Here is a 23,344-nt window from a genome sequence, read left to right as displayed (position 1 = left end):
AGCAGGATGTTGCAAAGTGAAATAGACAGATTAACTGAGTGAGCAAAAATATTGGAACTGGAGTTCAATGTGGGGCAGTGTGAGGTCATGCACTTTGGATTCAAATTACTGAGCAAAGTTGAAACTGATATTCTTATGCACAACGATATTGCAGTAAATTGACTAATCATTGAATAAAAGTCTACATTAATTTTGAAGACTGGTTTCCAACATTTGATTTATTCATAAAAGGAACCTCAGCTGGAACAGCTTGATTTTCTACTAAGCTGAGAATGATATGAAAAAAATCATTGAGCTTTGATATTGTCTACACAAAAATTAACTCCTTTGAACATTAACTTGTGCACCTAATGTCCACACAGGCTCCCTAACTTCTGTAATGTTTGCATTTAATGTGAATGCTGTAACATCAACATAGGCTGGAGCCCAAAATTCTATTTTCACCAGATCAAAGTAGAATCCTACCCCGAGAGTTTAAATATGAGTCACCAGAGCACAGGACAGCTGTGAAATACTCCATTAAAATCTTGAGAGATATCTTAGCATTGTGCACAATTTACACCTGACGTCAGCCAGTGCAGCTTCTGTCTGTGCACCAAAACGAACAGTTGATTGAATACCTGGTGTTAAGTATGTTGCAACTGACTTAGGTGATGGTATTTGGGCTGTTCTTTAACAACCTTTTGATTCTACACTATCAAGTTATCACAGAACAGTTTCTTGGAGGACTGGCATATGAAATGCTGACATGAAATGCTGGAACATGAGTTTGCATCCAATTGCTAAATCACCAGCCCTAGCCACATTGTTCTGTAAAGTACTGGTCACTTTCATCACCAGCTGCGTTGTGGATAGAAATATCAGTTTCCTTCCCCCACCGCCCCCCACCCTCTTCCACCGCACCCCACCCCCCCACCCCCCACCTCCCCCACCACCACCTTCCTAAAAGCTAGTGGAGGGGAATGGTTTCCTATGCACAGGGCATTTTTCTCAAACCCGATCAAATGGTGATTCATTGTGAGTGAGCTTGGATTGTAATTATTGGCAGGCCATTTAATTATGATAGATACCACAGCTAACCTCAATCCTTTTCTCATTTGATATTTATGTACAGTATATACTGTATAAATGAAACTCATGATACTTCATCACAGCCCAGCCATTACCAATATGCTACCATCATCAGCACTTATGTCCTTCCTCTTGACTCTGATGAGGATGTTAAGGAAAAGTTCTATTCTGACATTGATACAGCCCTCACTGCCATCCCAAAGAAGAAAAAACATCCTTCTGGGGGACTTTAACACCAGGGTTGGGTAGGGCTCCAAAGTCCGGAGCAGAAACATTGAAAAAAACAAGATGGGAAAAGCCAATGCAAATGGCATCCTCCTGCTGACAAGGTATGCTCAGCATGGCCTCATTGTAACAAACATCCTCTTCTGCTAATACAAATCACATGCACGTATCCTAGATCAAAGTATTAGCACCTTCTTGGCAATGTCGTTGTTTGAGTTAGAGATCCGAATGATGTCTGTACCACTCAATCTGCAACATGCTCCAAGAGAAATGTTGAAAACAAAACACTAGGAAACTCTCATTGCATTCATCAACCTGACTAAAGTGTTAGACTCATTAAATTGCAAAGCTTTCTGGGTTCCGCTCCAATGATTTGGATGTCCAATGAACTTAATCACAATCTTGCAATTGCTTCATGATGATATGACTGCAAATGTCTTGAATGGGAGATCTGAAACAGATGCTTCAGAATCTAGACTGGGGTCAAGCAAGGCTGTGTGATACCCACCATACTATTTACAATCTATCTGACAGTGGCTATTCACTTCATCAAAGATCAACTGTCCTCTGGTGTCAATATTAAATCACCATCTAGATAGAAAACTCTTTAACATCAGTTGCCACTGTGCCAAAACTAACGATATACATGATCTACATTTTGCGGATGACTGCAGTGTCATTGCCCACTCTGCACCAGATTTGCAAGCTACTCTTGGGGCTGAATTCTCCCCCCATCGGGGGGGGGGAAGTTGATGGGCGGGCACATGAAGGCTTCCAATCGGCACCTCCAATTGGAGGCGCGGTGCCATTTTACGTGGGTGGGCCAATTAAGGCCCGCTCAGTGTGACGTCCGCAGGGAAATGCTATGCGCTCCCTGTGTGGGTGGGGGCGAATGCCTAAAATTGAGAGTGCGCTCTTTTGCACATGCGTATGAAAGACAGCACTCATCTCCCTGAGGCTAAGTGCTGCCTCAGGGAGATCGCCTCTATGTTAATTTTTATATTAAAAATAGGAAAAAAATTTCCTTACATGTCCCCTCATGTGACAATGTCACATGAGTTGGGACATGTTCATAATTTCCAAAAAAAATTTATTAAAATTTTTAAAACCCTACATGAAACCCCATCCCACCCATGTATGAGGTTTCATGTTTTTTCCAGTTCCCGCCGGGGCTCCTGGCCTGCCCGCCAGCCTTAAGATTGGACGGGCAGGTCCACTAATTACTTTAAATGCTCTGTCAATGGTCTCAATTTGCCATTGACAGGTCGGTGGGCCCGCAGCTGATTTTGCTGCATCCCCGCCTTCCTGAAAATTTAAATGGGGCGTGGTGATGTCGGGAGTTCCGCCCAACATCACCGTGCCTCATTTTACGCATTGGTGAGTGGGCCCCACCCCCGCTTGCCGACTCGTAAAATTCTGCCCTTGATCTCTACAAATCTGCATACAGAGACCCAGCTTGTCCATGAATGTTGTCAAAACAAAACTCGTATATCAACCCACAGCTGGTCAGCCAAATTTTCCCATATATATTGATGGAGAGACTCTGGAATAAGTTAAGTACTTCCCATCTCAGCAGCCACCTTTCTCAAAAGGCCACCATTGATGAGGAGATCCAGTGCTAGATCAGCTGCACCAGTTCAGCCTTCTACAAACCACAGCAGCAAGTGTATTTTTACCACAAGACCTCTGCGAGTCAACAAAAATCCTAGGGCAGAATTTTTCACTGAGCAGGTGGGTGTGTGCCTGACCCGCTTGAATGTAAAATAGCATGTGATGACCTCGTGTCCTGATGTCATCGTGCATTCTTGCGATACTTCGGTCGGCGGGCGCAAGTAGGAGTTAGAGCCGCACCCGCCATTAATTTAGAGGCCAGTTAAGGCCATTTAAAAGGCAATTGACGCTGATTATATATTCCCCGTGCGATTTCGCACTCGTCGCACGGGCAAAACAGGCAGGCAGCCTGCTGACAATTCACAAAAACAAATCCATGGTTGGGATAAAAAGGGTCAGCAGCATTGCCAGTGTGAGTGGTGAGGATCTTGGTAGATAGTTTGCTCTTGGTGACTTATTGGTAATTGGCAGCTTCATCTCTGTATGGGGCTTTATTGTCAGCATTTCCAGGCTTCATTTCAGGTCTCCTCGGTATCTCCAAGGACCCTGGAGGATTCAGACCATGTGGACCCTTCCAGATATCAGACAGCCTTCTGTTACCCTGATAATGGGGATTGTGGTCTCTGCTGGTGGCACCTCCTCTGAGGAAGAAGAGGGGGGCAGAAAGGAGAGGAGGCCAGGTGTCCCAATGCAGCTTGCAGGGGAGTGTGGGAGGAGAGGTGCTGGCACAAAGGGCACAGGGCTGCAAATAGTCCAAGTTGTTAGAGGCCACAGAAGAAGCCACTGTCCTGCTGTCAGGGTTTACAGGTGGCGATGCAGCTACCTTAATATGTCCACGGTACAATGCTGAAGGAGGCTCCGCCTTTCAAGAGAGACAATGGCCTCCATTTGTCAGACGATTGGGCCTGAGTTTAGCTCCAACTGTGTGGGTGGACACCCCATGCCAGTGGCTCTGAAGATCACAGTGGCCCACAGCTTCTATGCATCTGGCTCTTTCCAGGGGTCAGTGGGGGATCTGTGTGGAGTCTCCCAATCAGCTGTCCATAGTTGTGTCAAACTAGTGACAGAAGTTCTGTTCAGGTGGGTATTGACTTTTATTTATTTCCGTATGGTCAAGGCCAGCCAGGCTGAGTGAGCCAGAGGATTGCAGCAACTGCTGGATTCCCCCACATCGAGGGTGCAATCGACTGCACACATGTGGCCATCAAGGCACCATTGGGTCAGCTGGATGCCTTCGTCAACAGGAAAGGATTCCAACCAATGAACGTGCAGATAGTGTGTGACCATAGGATGCATATTCTGCAAGTCTATGCAAGCTAACCTGGCAGCTCCCATGACGCGTACATCCTGAGACACTCCTAGGTGCCAAGGCTCCTCAGTGCTCCAGCTTGACTGGATAGATGGCTGCTGGGTGACAAGGGCTATCCCTTGAAAAGGTGGCTTATGATGCCTCTCCACCACCCAAGAACAGAGGCAGAGCAGAGATATAACAGGAGCCGTGCCTCCACAAGAGCAGTGATAGAGAGAGCCATAGCTCTTCTGAAGATTTGCTTCTGATGCCTGGACCTTTCAGGGGAGCACTACAATAGCCCCCAGAGTGAGTGTCGCTGATCATGGTCGCATGCAGCACTCTGCACAATCTGACACTGGCAAGGGGGGGACCCAATGGAGGAAGAGGATCTTGACGCAGCCCCACAGGCCACAGATGATGATTCCAGCAGTGAATCCAAAGATGCGCACGGTGAGGAGAATGCTGAGGGCATGGAGGCAGACCTCTGTAATCTCCAGGGAGGCAGGGACATCAGGGAAGTCTTGATCCAATGCTCCTTCAGCTAGGCTGACAAATAAGCGCTGCCACCTCATGCTAGGGCTGCTGCCTCCATCCCGGATGTTTGAAATGACCCCTTCCTGTGACTCCAAAATCCACTCAGTGCCTGTGCAATAAAGTTAAGAGCCACCCATGTCCAACAATACACACTGGCATACCCTGCACCACATTAAATAAAAAAGGTGAAGCATACTCAGGCCATTATGATAAAAGAAAATTTATCTCATTTTGACAGTTCAATCAAATTATCAGAACTTTCTCTGGTCTTCAACCCCAGATTAGTACACATAAACAAAACATTGCACAACAGAAGATCACCCATGGCCAGTCCCTCTTGTGTTCATAGTGCATTAAACATATGTTTGCGAGTGCTGCATCTTGGTTCTCCCTGTCGCTGGCAGCAACATTGGAGACAGCCTGCTGACTCTGCTGTCCTGTTGGCCTTGATGACCTTGGTGGTCATTCTCTGGCCAGTGGAGCCTGTGCTGGCTCCGCCTGGGAGGGAGTGGCCAATGCCACAGCTGGCATCTCCCCAGTTGCCGCAGACACAGCCAGGGTCACTGGCAGAGGGGAGGAGAAGCGGTTGCCGTCATCCAGAGTGCCCTGAGAGGAGCCCGCAGAGGCGACAGGCAGCGCCTGCGCCAACGTGAGGTCACTCTGGACCTCCCTGCTCCCCACTGATGGTCAGGCTGGGATACTGAGTGCATCATCCATCTCCCACACTGACATTGACCACCTGAAGTCAGTGCCTGTGTGAGGGCTTGCAGGTCTGAGCGCAATCCCTGGAACCCCTGATTCTCTTCATGGAGCTGCCTCTCCATGAGAGTTGCCAGTCTCTCAATGGAGGAGACAGTGTGCTCGGCCATAAGGGTCAATGTAATGCTGATGCGCCGCATGGACTCCTCCGTAACGGAGACCGTGGCAATGCAGACCCTCATAGGCCTCCGCCAGATCCTCCCACACATCTTGCTGGACATCCAGCACCTGCCACATAATGGACGACTCCAGAAGCTCATCATCTGCCTTCGACTCAGCATCGCCCTGGTCTCCAGCAGCCTTCCGACTGGTGGTGCCCTGGGCACTCTCTGCCTCTGCCTGCACCTCAGGTGAGTGTGAAGTGTCTTCACCGTTGTGCGCCAACATTCTAGCCACCGATCTAACACCCACCGAGGTGCCGATATATGCGCTGGTGGATGGTTCAGAGAGCAGGTGTGATGCAGGTGCATCTGGAGCCTGGTAGTCCTCTGACATCAGGGGTGGCTCCTCAGGGTCCTGCGATTGGGTGCCTGGTGGCAAATCTAAAGGAGAATAATAACATTTCATTAGTTTAAGTCAGCACACTGTCACTGTGCATGCCAGACACCCTGGTGAGACCATGCAGAACTGCATCATGGTGCCATCGACTTTCAATGATCAATGAGGAATCCAGTTTTGAGACTCCCATCAGTGAAGAGGCTACACAAGAATGTTTGCACCATCCAAAACTCTCATCTCTGTGCACTGCACTCTTACCTTCGTCTGACACCCCAGCCTTTCCGCGGCTGGTTGATTGAAGTGCCGGCTCTCCATCTCCAAGGCATCCTGCTCATACCTCGTGAGGATTAGGAGGTTATGGGGGGCCTCTGCTTGTCCATGACCTTTCAATGTGGTAATGGACCGTCTTCTCCTGAAAGGCTGGAAGAGCATGGATTAGCCCACTCTCTACCTGCCGCGCCATTGCAGCCTGGCCAACCCCACCTGAGGAACACCTTGCAGGGCACATCTGAGTTGTGGCCCTCCAGCCGCAAGGCACTCAGTCCAAGCATCCAAGGCTCACCCTCTTGGCCAGCTCCGGCATCATTGATGGTTGGTACACAGACTCTAACACCCCTGAGCTCCATGTGGGGGCGGGGAGGTGGTGGGCTGAGAGGACTGCCAGACCTTAACGCTTCAACACACTGATCCATGCCAGCATGGTACACACCCATCCTTAGCACAGAAGGTTGTTAAGCCTCTTGTGGCATTGGACCCAGGTGTGCCGCACAACATCATGGCTACTGACCAGCGCTGCCACCTCCTCCCAAGCTCATTTCATAAGGTGCGGTGGTCTCCTCCTTCCATCCCTGGGGACAAGTGTGTCCAACCTGGCAGCCATTTCCTCCAGGAGGACCGCGAGTCATTCATCAGAAAACCAGAGGGCCGAGTGCCCACCTGACCTGCCCACCCGCCTGGCGTCTGTAGCTGCACCAAAAGCCATAATTTCATGTTGACAACACCAAAGATGTCTTCTTCGTTGGCAGCCTTCCAGGGGCTGTCTGGGCCCTATTTCAACCAGCTGCTGGGTTGCCATTGGACCCGGCAGCTGACAGGCCCCTGCCCCTTCTCGGCCCTTCCCGAACAGTGAGGAGCTGCTTTTCAGGCTGGGTTGGCTTTAATTGGCTCGCCAGCATCCAATCGCGATCGGGGGTTTCCTGTTTCCTGGCTGCTCCTGTGACCGTCGACTGCACCCACCCCTGAATTCAAAGTTCTGCCCCTAATTCCATCAGTAATGCCTCCAACGAATCCTCTGGATTCAATGGGAATGGGAGGCCTGTTGACCATATCCTTCTTGAAGCCAGGTCCACAAGCATTCTGGCAAAACTGCTGAAAAATCAATTTCGATAGTCTGGACAGTGTGGCCAAAAGCCATCTCCAACGGCAGGTCCTGTTCCTTCAACTCTCAAATGACCAACGTTCGAAGGAGGGCAAAGAAAATGCTTCAAGGACACTCTGTAGCTCTCCTGAAGCATGGTGGAATTGACTTTATTGACTGTGAGGTCCTTGTTACCAACCATTCAGAATGGCAGCAACTTGTTGTGAAACAATGTTTTAGATCAAAAAAATGAGTTTTGAATTTATTGGCTGGAAACCCCGAATTAATTAAAAGACTAAAGCCACATTCCAATGACTTGGAATCATAGTCAAAGATGGCTGCACGTTGAAGCAATGTACCTTTTATATTCCAAAAGCCATTGAAATGGAGACATTCTGTCTGCAAAGCTGCACCAGGATCAATGGTCTTGAAAGAAGGTGAATGGGACCATCTCCTATTCCATTAGCAATATATCCAGACAATCACCTGGACACTCAACTGGATGGAGTCAAGCTTTTAGAGATTATCACTTAGACAATGGGACCCCAGCTGAGAGAGGAATTCCCAGCCGTGATCCAATCAAGTTACAATTAGAATACACTAACCATGACCTAATTTGGATCACTGAGCAGTTGGGGAGAGAAGGTCATGTGACAAGCCAACCATTTGCTGTTTTAAGCTCCTGCTTTCTCTGCAGAATAGAATAAGCAACAAAGGCACTGAAAGAACAAGACCCTGAGTGTTCCTTATCTTTCTCTCTCTCTCTCCATCCAACATGCAAGTTTTTGAACAGTCCGTTGATTTTGACTATCCAGGTACAACAGGCAGAGATTTTAAAAGTAAGACAACCTAGTGCTGCTGTCTCTAGGAGACAAATTGCCCACCTACATTTTTAAATTGCCTCGAGGCCAAAAGCAGCAGTACCACTGAATTCAGCCTAAAGCTGAAGTCATTTACTTTCAAGAGCTGTACACCCCTCTAATTTTACAGGACTCTAAATTAATCTGTCCTCCTCACTCTATAAACTATTTGTGTGCATGTGAACTTCAAATGTGTGTGAAAGTTAGAGCATTTTATTATTTTACTTTGGCCGGGTTAATTCCAAAAACACTATCTTTTCTCTTTTTACAAACTGAAGAAAACCTGCTTGATCATGTCTTTTGTGGTCACAGCACATAAACAGTTAAACATTCATGGAATTGTTAAGTATACCCATTTTAACAACAAAATGTTGCAGTGAAATGAGAAGTGGGAAAAGAGGGGAGCCATTCGACCCCTCCTCACCTGATCGTGACATTATCCATCAAGCTGCATCATGCTTTGAGTCCCAATGTCTTAATGATGAGGCAGAATGGCAACAGAGAAGGAAAGAAAAGGTAGCAAATCTACACGCTGGATCAAAATGCCTGGTAGAACATCATGCCTCATGTGTCCAAAGGTCTGTGGTTTGAGATGTGTTCAGTCACCTGAAGACCCACAGCTAATCCAGTACTGATCTTAATCAAGCCCAAAACATTTCTGGTTTGTATGGCTTAGTAACAGATTGGGCAGTGCAGTTACCCATTATTTTATTGGGGGAAGTTTTTGAGTTGTCCTTCCTTAACAAGCTGTCAATCTTACACAACATTAACATCTAATATTTGTGGCAGCGCAATGTATTGCTGAACCAGCAGAAAATGAGTTTGCCGACTTTGTCCACCAATTCTTGAGGCCAATCTCAGCTGCATCAGGTATGGAAACAGAGCAAATTCACCAGTCACTCCATGCATGGAAATTATACTTTTACCTTTTTAGATCTGTGCAGTATATATGAGTAGCCTAACCCAACTAAGCATTTGTACATGTTAAACAGAAGTAACTAGAGAAGCAGAATTGGGCCCAGCTCAAACGTTTAAAGACTATAGGGAAGAATTTCCACAGAGTTCTTTCAATCTCCTGCCACAACTTCAGCAAAAGATTAGCGGAAACTGAGGAGAAATGGTGTAAACAGCCAATTTTAGCAATTAACCTTGGTTCTCCAGGAGTTCCGTCAATCCTCCTGCAGAAAATCCCTGTGAAATTTCCATACATACGTAATACATTTTGATTCTCACTGAATGTGAAAACATCTCTTTACCAGGGTTTATCAAAGCATCTGCTATGCAAGCTGGGGGTAGAAATACTGTTGTGTTTGTTGATATTAGCCAAGTTGCTGCTATTCATCACAAATGACAAACCACAAGGGAGGCGTCAACTGTGTGTGTGAGTCTGGGCTGGATGTGCTGGCTGGCCGTTTCTCATTCCTACATTTCTTATGTTAAGTCTTCTCTTGCAGGAACACAGTCTATAATCACTGCAGACAGCTGTATTAGTAACTACTTTGATTGCAGGAGTTATGTATCCAGCACTGTACAGTGAAACGCAGAACGGAGGAAAGAATTCTTCGCAACCGTAGGTGAATCTTGGCAGAACAACACGAGGACAAACTCTTCTTTGGGGTGAGGTTCTTGATAAAACCATATTGCCTTTTCGCAATTATCTGAAAATTCTTTTTAAAAGGGCATACATAAATTTAGGATTTATGAAGCATTAAAGGAGGAATAGTTTTTTTCATGCAATGTGTTTAAAATATGGAGAGTATTACCACAAATGCTCATGGAAGTCAGATCAATTACAACATTTAAGAAGGAATTAGGTACATTACATCGGCCTGGACACTTTACCGAGATTCTCCAGATCTCCCGCTGTAACTTGCAGCAGAATCTCCAGAGAAATGGCATAAATAGCTAAAATTGCCCAGTGAGATCAACTTTTTGTGGTTTCTGCTTGCCTTCCAGGTGATCAATATGTAGCCCTGTAGAATTACCAGTCCATGAAGAGCAAAAAAGATACAGGGGAAAGAATTGGGTGCTGGAATTACAGCAGGTAGCCCCACTCATGAAATGGCATTGACACAGGCATGATGGGACAAATGGCCTCACCTGTGCTAAACTTTCTGATTCACAGACACCATAAGGTTTGTTTCATAAATTCACACTTCAGTTATGCATCAGAAGTGTGAATTCATAAAAATTACCCCTTTTTTAATATTCATTCATGAGATGCGGGTGTCACTGGCAAGGTGAACACTTATTTTCCATCCCTAATTTCTCTTGAGAAGGTGATGGTCAGCTGCTTTCTTCGCTGTAGATGAATGGTTTTCTAGGCCATATCTGAGTTCAGTTAAGAGTTAACCACACCTTTGTGGATCTGGAGTCACATACAGCCCATTTTCTTCTCTAAAGGGCAATAGTGAACCAGGATGAACTTTTTACAATTCAACAGTTTCATGGTCAATATTACTGAAAGTAGTTTTTTTTTATTGTAGATTGATGTAATTAACTGAATTTAAATTCCCCAGTTATTGTGGTGGGATTTGAACTTCTGTCTATGGATCATTAGTCCAGGCCTCTGGATTATTAGTTTAGTAACCGCTATGCTTCTATACCTCCATAAGGAATAGGATATATGTTGAGATGAAAGAAGAATGAACTTAGCTTTGAAATGTACGAAGTCTGTTGAGTTGCATGGAGCATGAACACCATCATGGACCAGTTAAGCCAGTTAAGTCTATGTGCTGTCAATTCTATATATTTCTATGTAATTCTACTACTGATGTTGACTAAATCAAAATAATGCCCTTTTTAGCAATATAAAAGAGATTGCTATCTTACTGATGTTCTTTTAGTAGACATTGAACTATCACTGAGTTCATACAATGATTCCTGGATTCTTCAATATACATGAATATCTATTCAAAGATTGAGAGGAAATATTGATGTTTAATGGCATCATATAAACAGCCTGACAGGATATTGAAAGATCTGTGGGTAAAATGACTTTCTAACTGCTAATTATAGTCCAAAAGATTAAACCATGTATAAATAAAACATTGACACTACTTTGGAACAAGTTCATATAGTATGAACATAACAAAGTCATACCAAGGTTAAATATTACGGGACAATGAGAAATTTTAGTACAGCACAGAAGACCAGAATAATTTTTACTCACTTCCCTGCCTCGGCAACCTTTCTTTTCTTTAGGTTCCCCTGTTCCACATGCCATTCCATAAAACCAATTGTCTGACATTAAAGGACTTATGACACAGGCTTCACTACGTGACCACATTCTGAGTGGCAGAAGAGACGATAACTCAAGCACTGTAACCAAACACCAATTTTTACACTGTTTACTAGATTCTTAGTACCCAGAAGATTTCAAGCTAACTTTTTTGTGAAACTATAAAGCAGCACTTTCCTGTTTCATTTCAAATAGTATGCTCATTGAATCAAGGCGACAGATATGCCAGCGATTGAAATTAGAACACTTTTCTACTTTTTTGCACACACTGTCATTATCAAGCATTCAGATCAGGTATAACAGAATAATACATTTTCAACATTATCCCCAAAATATCTGCATTCACCGTAGCTTTAGAAGGCACCATTTGAATTTCACACAAGCCATCCATGCAGCTACAAGAATTGATGCTGGGAGCTTGGTATCAATCGCTGATATATTCTCTAGTATACACACTAACAAGAAGCTGGTTAGCTCAGTTGGCTAGATGGCTAGTGTGTGGTTCAATTCCCATTCTAGCTGAGGCAGACTTGGGGCTGGCTCCTTGTCCTGAGCTATGGCAAATAAACTGTCACAGGAAAAAGTAAGGCAAGAAAACAGCTGAGGATGCAGCATCAGTAGACAGCAAACCAAGGGCCTGCCTTCAGGCAGTGCTTCCACTGCTCACATACTAGTAACTGATTTGAGACTGTTGAAACCTTGTGGCTAGCTGGCAAGGGACAGTGGAGACTATTATCTTATCAAGGTTGATCTACATTCAAACTCAGGCCTCAGATGTTGTCCAACTCACTGAAAATCTAGTCCCACAAATAGCACTTTTCTAAACCAAGTATAGTAAATGCATTTTGTTAAATACTCTTGTTAAACAAATACCTTGTGTAATTGGTAAAAAGAGAAGAAAACCATAGCATACTGCACAACAACTTGGGGCAGAATCGTCCCAGATTTGCACCAAGTGTGGTAGCTGGTGGGAAAAAAGACATTTTACCTGCCGGTTTCAATGGCAGCTTCTCACACTGTCTCATCCCAATCCCGCTGAATTAATTGTGCATTCCCGGGAAAGATGCCGTTTCAATGGTGGGTGGGCTCCGATTCGCCTGCCATGCTGTCACCTCATCGCTTCATCACACTGGGCGCCACATTTAAAGTACCGCCGCTTGCACATCTCTCAGTGCTTCCACTGCTGCAAAGAAGACATGCCCCAAAAAGCAAGAAGACTGCAGCCCCAGGTTTAGTGATGCATCCTTCGAGCGCCTTTTGGATGTTGTGGAGGCCTGTTGTTATGTTGTCTACACCCGCTTTGGCCACAGGAAGGGCAGCAACATTAGCACTACAGCTTGGTAGGTGATGGCAGTGGTGATCAGTGCCAATGCTGCACAGAAGAGGTTGGTCATCCAATGGAGATAGAGTATGAATGATCTCATCTGTGCAACCAGGGTAAGGCAACCATCTCATCACTCTAAACTCACACACTCAAGCCTATCACGCATTCACTGGCATCTCACTCACTGGCAGCTCAAGGGAAATCATCACCCATTCTCTCCAGGCACACTTTCAACATGTCCATCTGACCTCATCTCCTTTCGAATCTGCTTCCTCAGCCCTCACCATCTTGAGGCCACTTGCACAGATCAACATGTGCCCCCACACACACCTTGGTATATCCTCCTTCCCCAGTACAGCCCTCACCCTGCAGTGTCTTCCCTTGCCTGAGGCCACTTTGCCCCCTTCCCTAAGCAAGCCCTAGACCTGCAGCCATTATAAAGCTACCAATACGTTATGGCTGATCTGGTAGGTAGAGACCTGCCTGTGAGCCCCCCTAAAAGTGATGTGGTGCTGTCTGCGAAGCTGATGACTGTGAGTGCTGCCGAAGCCAGGTCGGCAAACAAACCTTGAAGTCCCAAGCGAAGTGCAGCCCGCCAAGTGCATGGCTTATATATGCTGTTGTGAAACATGCATTATGATGCGGCAGATGATGTGTGCCAGGTGGCAAGAGGGAAAATTGATCATGTGGTCACAATGATTTTGCAAATTGTATTTTATTTTGAGAGGTATACCCTGAATTCGGCAATAATAAGTCCACCAAGACTAGAGATTTTTTACAAAACTAAATTAAACATTTATTAACAAAAGAAAAGACTTCAAGTACATACATAAGTCTATAAATTACTACTATAATAACTCCTAAAACCCCTAATTAATCTGGCTTCCAGTTACACCCCCATTGAGGCAATAGTAAAAAATCAAATAGATTTTAAACAGATCCAGGCAAATCGCCACAATATCCTGGATAGTAGAATTCAAAGTGGCTTTTCCCAGCTTCAGTTTCTGTAGGCAGTAGCTTAATGCACAACTATTGGAGGCTTTTCATACTTCTGATAGATTTTACAATGCCTTCCTCCTCTGAAACATAGCCTCATTCTCCTTTATACATGTTTCTCCCTTTTAATGCAAATTCCATTGTTCTCATATGTCTTTGGAACTTTACATTTCTCATAATATAAATCTTTTCATGGTGCTAATATTAACAGTAACGTTTGGGAAAATAAACATACTGCTTGGCCTAGCTTCTCTGGCTAGGTGTAACATCCCACCATCTCTTTGAAATTCAAATTACCCTGACTTATCTAAAAATGCAAATTCTCCTCACTTCACCTTCTAAAACTTCAGCCACATTTACATATTTAACATTTCAAACCTAGCTTCTTTTGATAAGACAAAGCTTCCAGACCAGCTATCTCCAATTCAATTAATTCCCACACCACAGACACACACACAGAAACTATCCAAACCCCTATTTTTATTAAAAAAATCACAATAATATTATGAGTCTTATTATGCTTTGATGACACAATAGCAGTGTGTTTTCCTGCTGACATGGGTGAACAATCCAGTGCAAGGGAATTATTCCAGCGGGCTGTCCTTATAATGATAAGCAGATATATTATAATGAGGTTCCCAATGTCTGATGGCAGGAAACACAGCCTAACAGTGACGGGCTGAGCAGATGATCATTAACTGGTTTCACGATGTCGTGAAACCGATTTTTGGCCGTCTCGTCATATTGACCGCTCACACTGTGGAACACGCCCGATGCCAGTGGGCACGGAAAATCCCACCCTTGGTATTTTTTGTTTAAAAGTGTTTTTATTTGGAATTTAACAATTGAGCTGGAGCTTGTAATGTAATATTAATGCCTTTCATAGTCATGTTTGAGAAGCAAGGAGTGCACGCAGATCAGCACCTATAACACTTTGCTTCACTTCAAAAGCAATGCAACTTCTAACATTACAGTCCTGCTATGTGATACTGATCTCATCATCCAATCTAGCACTACCACATTACATATGAACCAAGTAGCAAATTCCAGAATTAGTTTCTGTGATAATTACGGACAGTAGTCGCAGTGGTCAGCATTTGTTCTATCATTCTTTTCAACATAAATATATAACACTTACTGTTCTCAAGTAAACAGATTTATTTCTGGATACTTTGGATGCTTTTTATATCAATGGGTTGAGGTCCAACATTGGTTTTATTAAATCATTAAACATTTTGTGGAGGCACGGCACACTTCTGAGTACATTGAGGTATCAGGCTAAATTTTACAATGCAGCACTCCTGCCAGACAGCTTTACATCAGTGCAGTGCAAATTGGGAACGGAGAACTGCATGGCCTGCATGATTTTACACTAAAAGTAATGGACAGAAGATCATGTAAATTAGGTTTTGTGAACTCCACACATGAATTCTGGGCAAGGTCTCTCTCTCTCTCTCTCTCTCTCTATATATATATATATATATATATATACATGTATATACATATATAAAATATATATAAATACTTGGATTCACAAAGATTTATACTAGGACCACATATGTCATTAAACTTACCACATGATATTGCACAGCAAATCCAGGAGTAAAACTGCAGAAATACACATTTTCTTGCATTTCCACAAAGCCTCTTGTACCAAATGAGGTACAATAACGAGTTTCAACCTATTGCTTAAATGATACCTCAAAGAGGGTCTCTAATGTTTGCTCTCTGATACTTCTCCCATCATTATTCATGTGCAAGTCTTTGTAGTTTGTGCTGGAAAACTCCTCTCACTGGGGGCTAAGCTTTAACTCATCCTCATGATGCATTCAAACAATCACACTCAGTAATGGACAGTAATTTGCTGATTATCCCCTCAGTAGTAAGAAAATAAGTTTGAAGTGGCAATGAATTTAAATGCACATCTGTTCCTGTGTAGTGCAGAAAATAAGTGCACTTCAAGTTCCAACCTAAATGTTTAACAGGACAATAAGAAGGTACTGAATACAACTGTTTAAAACTGTGTGGCAAAATACCAGCAAGGCTGCAACGTAAAGTTGTTAATCCTAAAGTTAAATATCTTACTCTTACCCTGTATGTGTGTGAATTGACTGGACAAATGTTTGGCAGCAGCCCATTGGGTAAGCAGCAAACAAAAAAACTGCACTAATCAAACATTAGAAATCTCCCTTTATGTAGCATTGTCACAATGAACTGAAACTTGCCATTGCATTTAACATGAGTCTATTGTAGGGATGTCCAAAGTTAATACTGTAACCCTTAAAGGATTTGTTGCACTTTATGTTTGGAACTATAGAAAAAAGCACTGGCAGTACAATAGGTACCACAAGGGAGGCTGTTGGAGACGATTAGGAAACTTGATTAAAAATTGGTTAGATGGGTCAGTAAATGAGAGGTAATAGATTTTGTTGAATAAAACATGTTAATTAATTATACTCTGAGTGGCAGACACATGGTACCATGGAAGAGCACAGATTTTGATGTACAAACTTCCAGTTAAAGGGGAACAAAATTTGTCCTGATCCTGACGGCCAACTTTGTGTGCAGCTGCATCAAGCTATGCATAGATGCTTGGTATGCAAACACCATATGTTACTATGTGTTGAGGTCCACTGTATCTTCCCCAGTGTTGCAAAGGATGGGTCTAGCCCCATTGCCATGTAATGTGCCATTCAATTGGACTGTGCCATACCACCTGTCCTTCATGGAAAGATTTATGCAGAAAAACACATTTGACCACAGGTCCATCAGGCAGTGATCTGCATGTGATGTCCTTTGTGGGGAAAGGAAATGGTGGAATCTGTTGGAATAATGCACTGAGTGGACTGTCAAAGTCAATTGGCAGAATGCTTCATCACCAGAATTTTCAAACAAGCACCAAGATTAGCTTGGTTGGTGGCGAGAAAGGCTCTCCCCATCAGATCCTTCCTGCATGTCTGGAATTTCAACCCCTTTGCACATTGTCCTAGAGGAGCTGCAGTGGGGAAGAGATCATTGTTCACCTCCTCCTGGAATGTACCTTAGCAACGCAGGTTTGAAAAAAGACACTGCCTTTTTTGTCGATGTTTATTCTGAGCAGCTTCTTGATGCAGTACTCTGTGTTCTATGGGCTGTTCGCAGGGACGCACACAGAGATAAAAATCAATTGTTATTGGAGGTCTGTAAACTTAGTGAAAGATGCTTTTGGACTGACTGAAGCTTGTTGGTTTCCCAGTGTAAAGAGCTGCCAACAATTGATTGTCACAGACTGGCACATTCTAAGGTCCAGGACTACATGCTGAGGGATGTACTAAAGCTTGGGGCAGCTGCCACAAAGGGTCAATGGGGAAAGGTCACTGTCTAAGGCCTTACAGCTGTAGTACACTGAGGGATTGATAAAGACATAATACCCCTCAGGCTGTATGTTTGATATGGAATGAATATTGTAAATATAAGCTGGAATTGTATGTGTAGTCAGGCACCTCAGAATGCCACATATGTTGAAAGAAACTGATTTCGTTTGCATTTTTCACAAAGTCAACTTTGAACTATCATGTAATGAACTTCATTCACATCTGTCTTTGGGAAAATGCTAGAGTCCATTATTAAGGAACAGATAGCAGGATATTTAGAAAAGCTTACAATCAAACATAATCAACATGGTTGTATAAAGGGAAATCATGTTTGACAAATTTGCTAGAGTGCTTTGAGGATATAGCAAGCTGAGTTGATAATGGGGAACCGGTAGATGTCGTGTATTTGGATTTCCAGAAGACCTTTGATAAGGTGCCACATAAAAGGTTATTGCGCAAGATAAGAGCTCACGGCACTGGGGATAACATATTAGCATGGATTGAGGGTTGGTGAACACACAGAAGACAGAGTCAGGATTAATGGGTCTTTTTCAGCTTGGAAAGATGTAACTAGTGGAGTTCCTCAAGGATCAGTCCTAGGACCTCAATTATTTACTATCTATATTAATGACTTGGAGGAGGGGGCAGAGTGTAATGTATCCAAATTTGTTGATGATACAAAAATAGGTGGGAGGGCATGTTGTGATAAGGACATAAGGAATTTGCAAGGGGTTATAGACAGGTTGATTGAGTGGGCAAAAACTTGAAAGATGGAGTTTAGGAAAGTGTGGAGTCACACACTTTGGTATCAAATCAAAAGGCAGACTATTATTTAAATGGAGAGAGATTCCAAAAAATGCAGCATAGAGGGATCTGGGTTTTCTTGTGCATGAAACACGAAATGTTAGCATGCAGGTGCAGCAAGTAATTAAGAAGGCAAATTAAATTTTGGCCTGTATTGCTAGGGGGTTGGAGTTTAAAAATAGGGAAGTCTTGTTACAACTGTACAGGGTGTTGGCGAGGTTGCACCTAGAGCACTGTGTACAGTTTCAACCCCCATATTTAAGAAAGGATATAGTGGCATTGGAGGCAGTTCAAAAGAGATTCACTAGGCTGATTCCTGGGATGAAGGTGTTGACTTATCAAGAACGGCTAAACAGGTTAGGCCTTTATTCATTAAAGTTTAGAAGAATGAGGGGTGATCTTATTGAAATGTACAAGATGCTGAGGGGGCTTGACAGGGCAGGTGTTGAGAAGATGTTTGCACTAGTGGGGGAATCTTGAACTAGGGGACATAATTACAGAATAAGGGAGCACTCATTAAAAGTGAGATGTAAAGGAATTTCTTCTCTCAGAGGGTAGTGAATGTCTGGAATTCTCTACCTCAGAGAGTTGTGGAGTCTAGATCACTGAAAGTATTTAAAGAGGAGGTAGATAGATTTTTGAGATATCGGGGAGTTGAGGGCTATGAGGAGCTGGCACGAAAGAGGAGTTGAAGCCTGGGACAGAGCAGCCATGATTTTATTGAATGACAGGGCAGGCTTGAGGGGCTGAATAGCCTACTCCTACTCCTATTTCTTATGTCCTTATAGTTTTTTTCCCTAGATCCTCAGTGAGTTGAAATCAGGACTAATTTCACCAAAATCCAGAACTCCCTTCCTAACAGCACTGTGGGTACCACATGAACTGCAGCGGTTCAAGGTGGCGGTTCACACGAGCAATTGGGGATGGGCAATAAATGCTGGTCTAGCCAATGATGCTCACACCCCGTGAAAGAACAAATAAAATAAAACTGCCCAGTTTAACACCTTTCCCAGGATTTTAGGAATGTAGACTCTCTTACCCCATTCTATTTTCTATTCCTCCTATAATATAGAGAAAGAGCACTCAGAATGTGAATTGTGAGTCATTCCCGCACCTTTGACTGATTTTCTGTGGACTATGCAGGACTTTAAGGCATGATGTAACATAAACGTTGAACTGTCAGTTAATCAAATTTTGTTCTTCCTACAAGGCTCTTTTGATCTTGGCTGGCTAATCATCAATGTTGTCATTATCATCTAGTTTCATTAATATTTAGAGGTAATTTTTAGTTTTGTGAAGATAACATTTTCAAGGGTAAAGTAATTAAAATGCTAGACTCTAGAAATTGCCAGAACACCTCACATAATGGCAGTTCAAAGGGTTCCATGTGTACTTATGAAGTCAGGGTTAGGAAGGTGAAAGACATAAAAATGGCAGATGGCCTTCATTTAGTGGGGGAACTGCAGATTGTAAGTCTGCAGGGAATTGCCCTGACTTCATTAGAAATTTAAATTAGTCCTGCAGACCTGAGGATCAAAGGATGTGATTTTGAAGCTAAAAGTTAATTAATCTGAAAATTTATCAGACATCGCAACTAACCTCTGTTGCCATAATGATAAGTAATTCAGGGTGGAGGCTTGATTGGAATTCTGGGAAGTTGTCTGTGGGATTTTGTTCAGAAGATCTTTGGGGCTGGAACTGAAAGCACTCAAGTTGGTGGGTGTAAGTCCTGAGTTCAGCAGGCAGAGAAAGAAAGAGGCTGCTAAAAGCTGTAGTCCAGGAGCAAAAGGCCTGTGAGAAATCTAGGCTACTTCTGAAGTGGAGGCACCAAACAAGAGTGCAATGCAGCCCATGCTTGAGCTAAGAAGTTCATAGTCGTGTGGTTTTGAAGGAATGTTGGAGGATTGCTTAGCCAAAAGCTAAGAAAATTGAAACTTCATACCTTAGACAATAGCTTGAACACTGAAAAGAAATGGAAGTGAATTCCTGAGAGCTGTGGCACTTTGGTTTGGTCCCAGGAAGTGTAAGAACCTTCAAGACCCTAATAAGTAGCCAAACACTTTCTGGGAAAAGTCATAAGAAAAACTGTGAGGTTCAGTTGAGAATTTAATTCTAAAGTATGTGTAATTATGTGTTATTATGCTTTTTGATGTAAAGTTTAAGTATTTGCCTAAGACAGTGGCCTAAATGTTTGGGTCATCGGGCAAGTGCGACTGGCGGGATCAGAAGCTGATGTGAAATCTGCTCCCACCTGTGATTGGCCCCCTACAGCAATTATGCGCTGGCTTGCCAATTAACTGGCAGCAACTGAGTGAGGCTCAGTGTTGCCAGGGGGGTGGGAAGAGGGCAGGTGACGGAATGATTGCAGCTGCGGGTGGGGGGTATAAAAGGAGCTCCCTGAAGGCTGCTATGCATGGAGGAACTGTGTCAGAGAGCTGTTATAATCTTCAAAGGGATACTATGCAGGAAAGTATGGCTGGGACACTGGTAATGTCCTCTGGACCTGGAATCCATGACAAACAAAATGGCTAAAGCCAGTTGGCTCCCCGCTTTTCGGATGACTGCCTGCAGGTTCTGTTGGAAGCTATGAATGACCGTCAGGAGATATTGCTGCCGTGAGACAAAAAAAGGAGGCTTCCACACTTAATGAGAAGGCATGGATGGAGGTGGTGCCTATGGTCAGTGGATGTGATGTAGTCTGAAGAACCTAGATGCAGTATAGGAAGAGGATCAATGACTTTCTGTGCCCAGTCAGGGTGGGTAACTGTGGAGAGATATGTTTGTGTGTGCCTGCACTTCTTAGGGCTCTTGAGTGTAAAAACCCAAGCTTATTTGGGCACATTATCTTGTGGCCTTAAAGACTGCATGTGAATAGACAGGATGCAGGCATGTATGGAAGGGTGAAATCCCGCAATGTGATGGACAGGTAAACCTGCGACTTTGTCGGGGAGGATGGAATGTTCTGGCATGTAGACAGGGTTTTCATGAAAGCACTATTGTCCTTACAGGGGAAAAGGAGTCACAATCTCCATGAGCGAGGACTAACAGGTGATGGTGTCTCTAATCCAGCGGTGCTAATTTAGGTGGAGGAGCAGATCCTGGCAATGGCATGTAAGCGTGGAGTGAGGTCCAATGGTCGCAAAGAGGTAGAGGTTTGAGAGGACGGTAAGAGTCCAGTGAATAAGGAAGAGATTGTGGGAGGTTATGAGAGATGTAGCACAGCTTTGTAAGACTGACAGGTGAAATGCACTAATCCCTTATGCTCATCCATTCATATGTCTTTGCTTAGCTAGATCTCAAATATAAGAAGTTATCAGAATTGTAAATGCTGATGGAGACTTACATATGTTTTTCCTCCCTCAGATGGAACATCCTCCAGACTGCAGAATGACCCAGAAGACCCTCCCTTGACATCAGAGTATGATCTACAGCCAGGTGCATCCACGTTACATCCTCTCTACACCATGCACCAATGCAGATACAAGCACATTGGTGGGAATGAGTGTTCCAGAACAGATGGTAGTGCACACTGGGAAGTCACAGTCATCTGAGGAGCTGGTGGAAGCAGAGAGTTTCCAGGGTGCTGACAATCGGAGGATTGCTGGAGACCAGGATGACGATGAGCCCCAGGCAGATGATGAACCTGTGGAATCATCTACAAGGTGGCAAATGCAGGATATCCAAAGGGATGCATGTGAATACCTGGCAGAGATTCCTGAGGGTCTGCATGCTATGGTCAGCTGGGGTGTGGTGGGAGTGCTGTAATTAACCTTGGCACAGCTGGGGTCAGAAGACAAGATAACAAAAATATTTCCACTAATAAAAACAGAAAATGCTGGAAATAACCAGGCAGCATGTGTGGAGAGAGAAACAGAGTTAATGTTTCAGGTTGATGACCTGTCATCGGATTTCCATCCTGATTGCGAAGCAGAATCTTTTACTCGAAGTTTGTATGTATATAGAAAATCGAATAATGTTCAACTATGATGAACTCTGTGGTCAAATATCCCACTGACACTCACTGCCAAGGTTCACATGTAATAAATGGCTACTTGGGGTGAAAGAAGAGGTCAGCTGGCATCAGTAGATGTGTACACAAGTTATTACATTGAGAAAGAGAAATTACAATGTTTACAGGAAAAGGGGAAAGGCGAATTGCAGCATCTGACTGAAGAAATTTATGTAAATTTAATACTTCAGTGAGCAGAAATAAGACTCCTGACCTTTGCAAAGTGACAGTGTTTAAAGAGCTCTGTGGTAGAGCTTTTTGATGGAAATAAAGCAATGCAGAGCATCATGTTTTAATCAAGCAAATCAAAATTATTGTAGTTAAACTGTACAGCACATTGCGGCTTGCTTTACCATCTGTCACGTAAGGTTGGGCCAATGCATTGGAAAAGTCAATAATTACCTCTAGTTGGTCAATAAATACGAAGAACTGAAGGAAATCTATCAATAATTTAGCACATGTGTTTAGATTAGAAAATACAATCCATTTAAAATTGCTCTGAAAGGGGGTAACAGTCATACGCTCCTCCTGAAATATTTAGTTAGCTAGGAAAAATACAAGCTCGCAAATCTTGTCTTCTCAGAATGGTAAATGTGAGGCAGTAATTACAAAAGGGTGAGTTTTACAGGGATGCATATTGTTTGCCATTCTGGTAGAAATTCAGTCTTGAGCCGACTGAGTTTAAAAAAGGTTTCCCCGCAGTGATCATACAAGCAGTGCCAGAACTCAATAGTGGCTGCTGCTGGGACGAAAGCAGCTCTGAGAAGGAAGATCATGGATGCTGGGCTTACAGGTGAGTCCAGGGTTTTTGGTCGGGGAGGGATTGGGGCCCTAGGGAGAGGGTGGGGGGTTGGGTTCTGGATGCCGGGGGGGAGAGGCACAAAGGGGAGTACCACCTGGGGGGGTTCCCCCAATGGGCACAGGGCATTCCTTCCTAAAGGAAGTACCCCCATTCCTTCCAACCTTTTAGCCCGAGGTCGGGAAAGAGCGGGCTGGCCTCCTTTGTTCCACCTTTCCCAGCTGGCCATTAATTGGCCTGTTAAGGGCCTCAATAGGTCAAAGGGTGGGTGGATTGGCTGATGCCTTACCTGCCCACTGTATTATTATGATCTTAACAAAGTGACATCAGAAAAAAGAGGATCTATTCACCTTTACTGCAGGCAAGGTTGCAATGTGCTAGCACCAACTCACAGCAAGCCACAGAGAAGGCCTATACAACAACACTTATATTTAGTTATAGGACCCGGTGTGGCGGGAGGTGGGTGCGGAATGAGAGCAGTAAGAGTAGCAATCCAATTCCCTTTGAATACCTCAATCGAACCTGTCTCCACACCCTGGGATATCCCATTTCCCCAAGTAATGCCCTAGTCCTGCAGCCTCTTCCCTTGCCTGAGGCCACTTCTCATCATTC

The 23,344-nt window shown here is 43.9% G+C and overlaps 1 long non-coding RNA gene across 1 annotated transcript; it reads left to right on the top strand.

The window, feature by feature from the left end:
• The first annotated feature begins 9,600 nt into the window (after window positions 1-9,600).
• Window positions 9,601-22,229, top strand: LOC121289284. Its single transcript, XR_005945528.1, has 2 exons — window positions 9,601-9,823; window positions 21,288-22,229. It is a non-coding gene; the product is annotated as an uncharacterized LOC121289284 (long non-coding RNA).
• The last annotated feature ends 1,115 nt before the right edge of the window (window positions 22,230-23,344 follow it).

Source organism: Carcharodon carcharias, chromosome 16, assembly GCF_017639515.1.
Source record: "Carcharodon carcharias isolate sCarCar2 chromosome 16, sCarCar2.pri, whole genome shotgun sequence".
NCBI classification, from domain to species: Eukaryota; Metazoa; Chordata; class Chondrichthyes; order Lamniformes; family Lamnidae; genus Carcharodon; species Carcharodon carcharias.
Note: the sequence above shows the minus strand (reverse complement) of the source record. Positions and strands in the feature narration are given on the sequence as shown.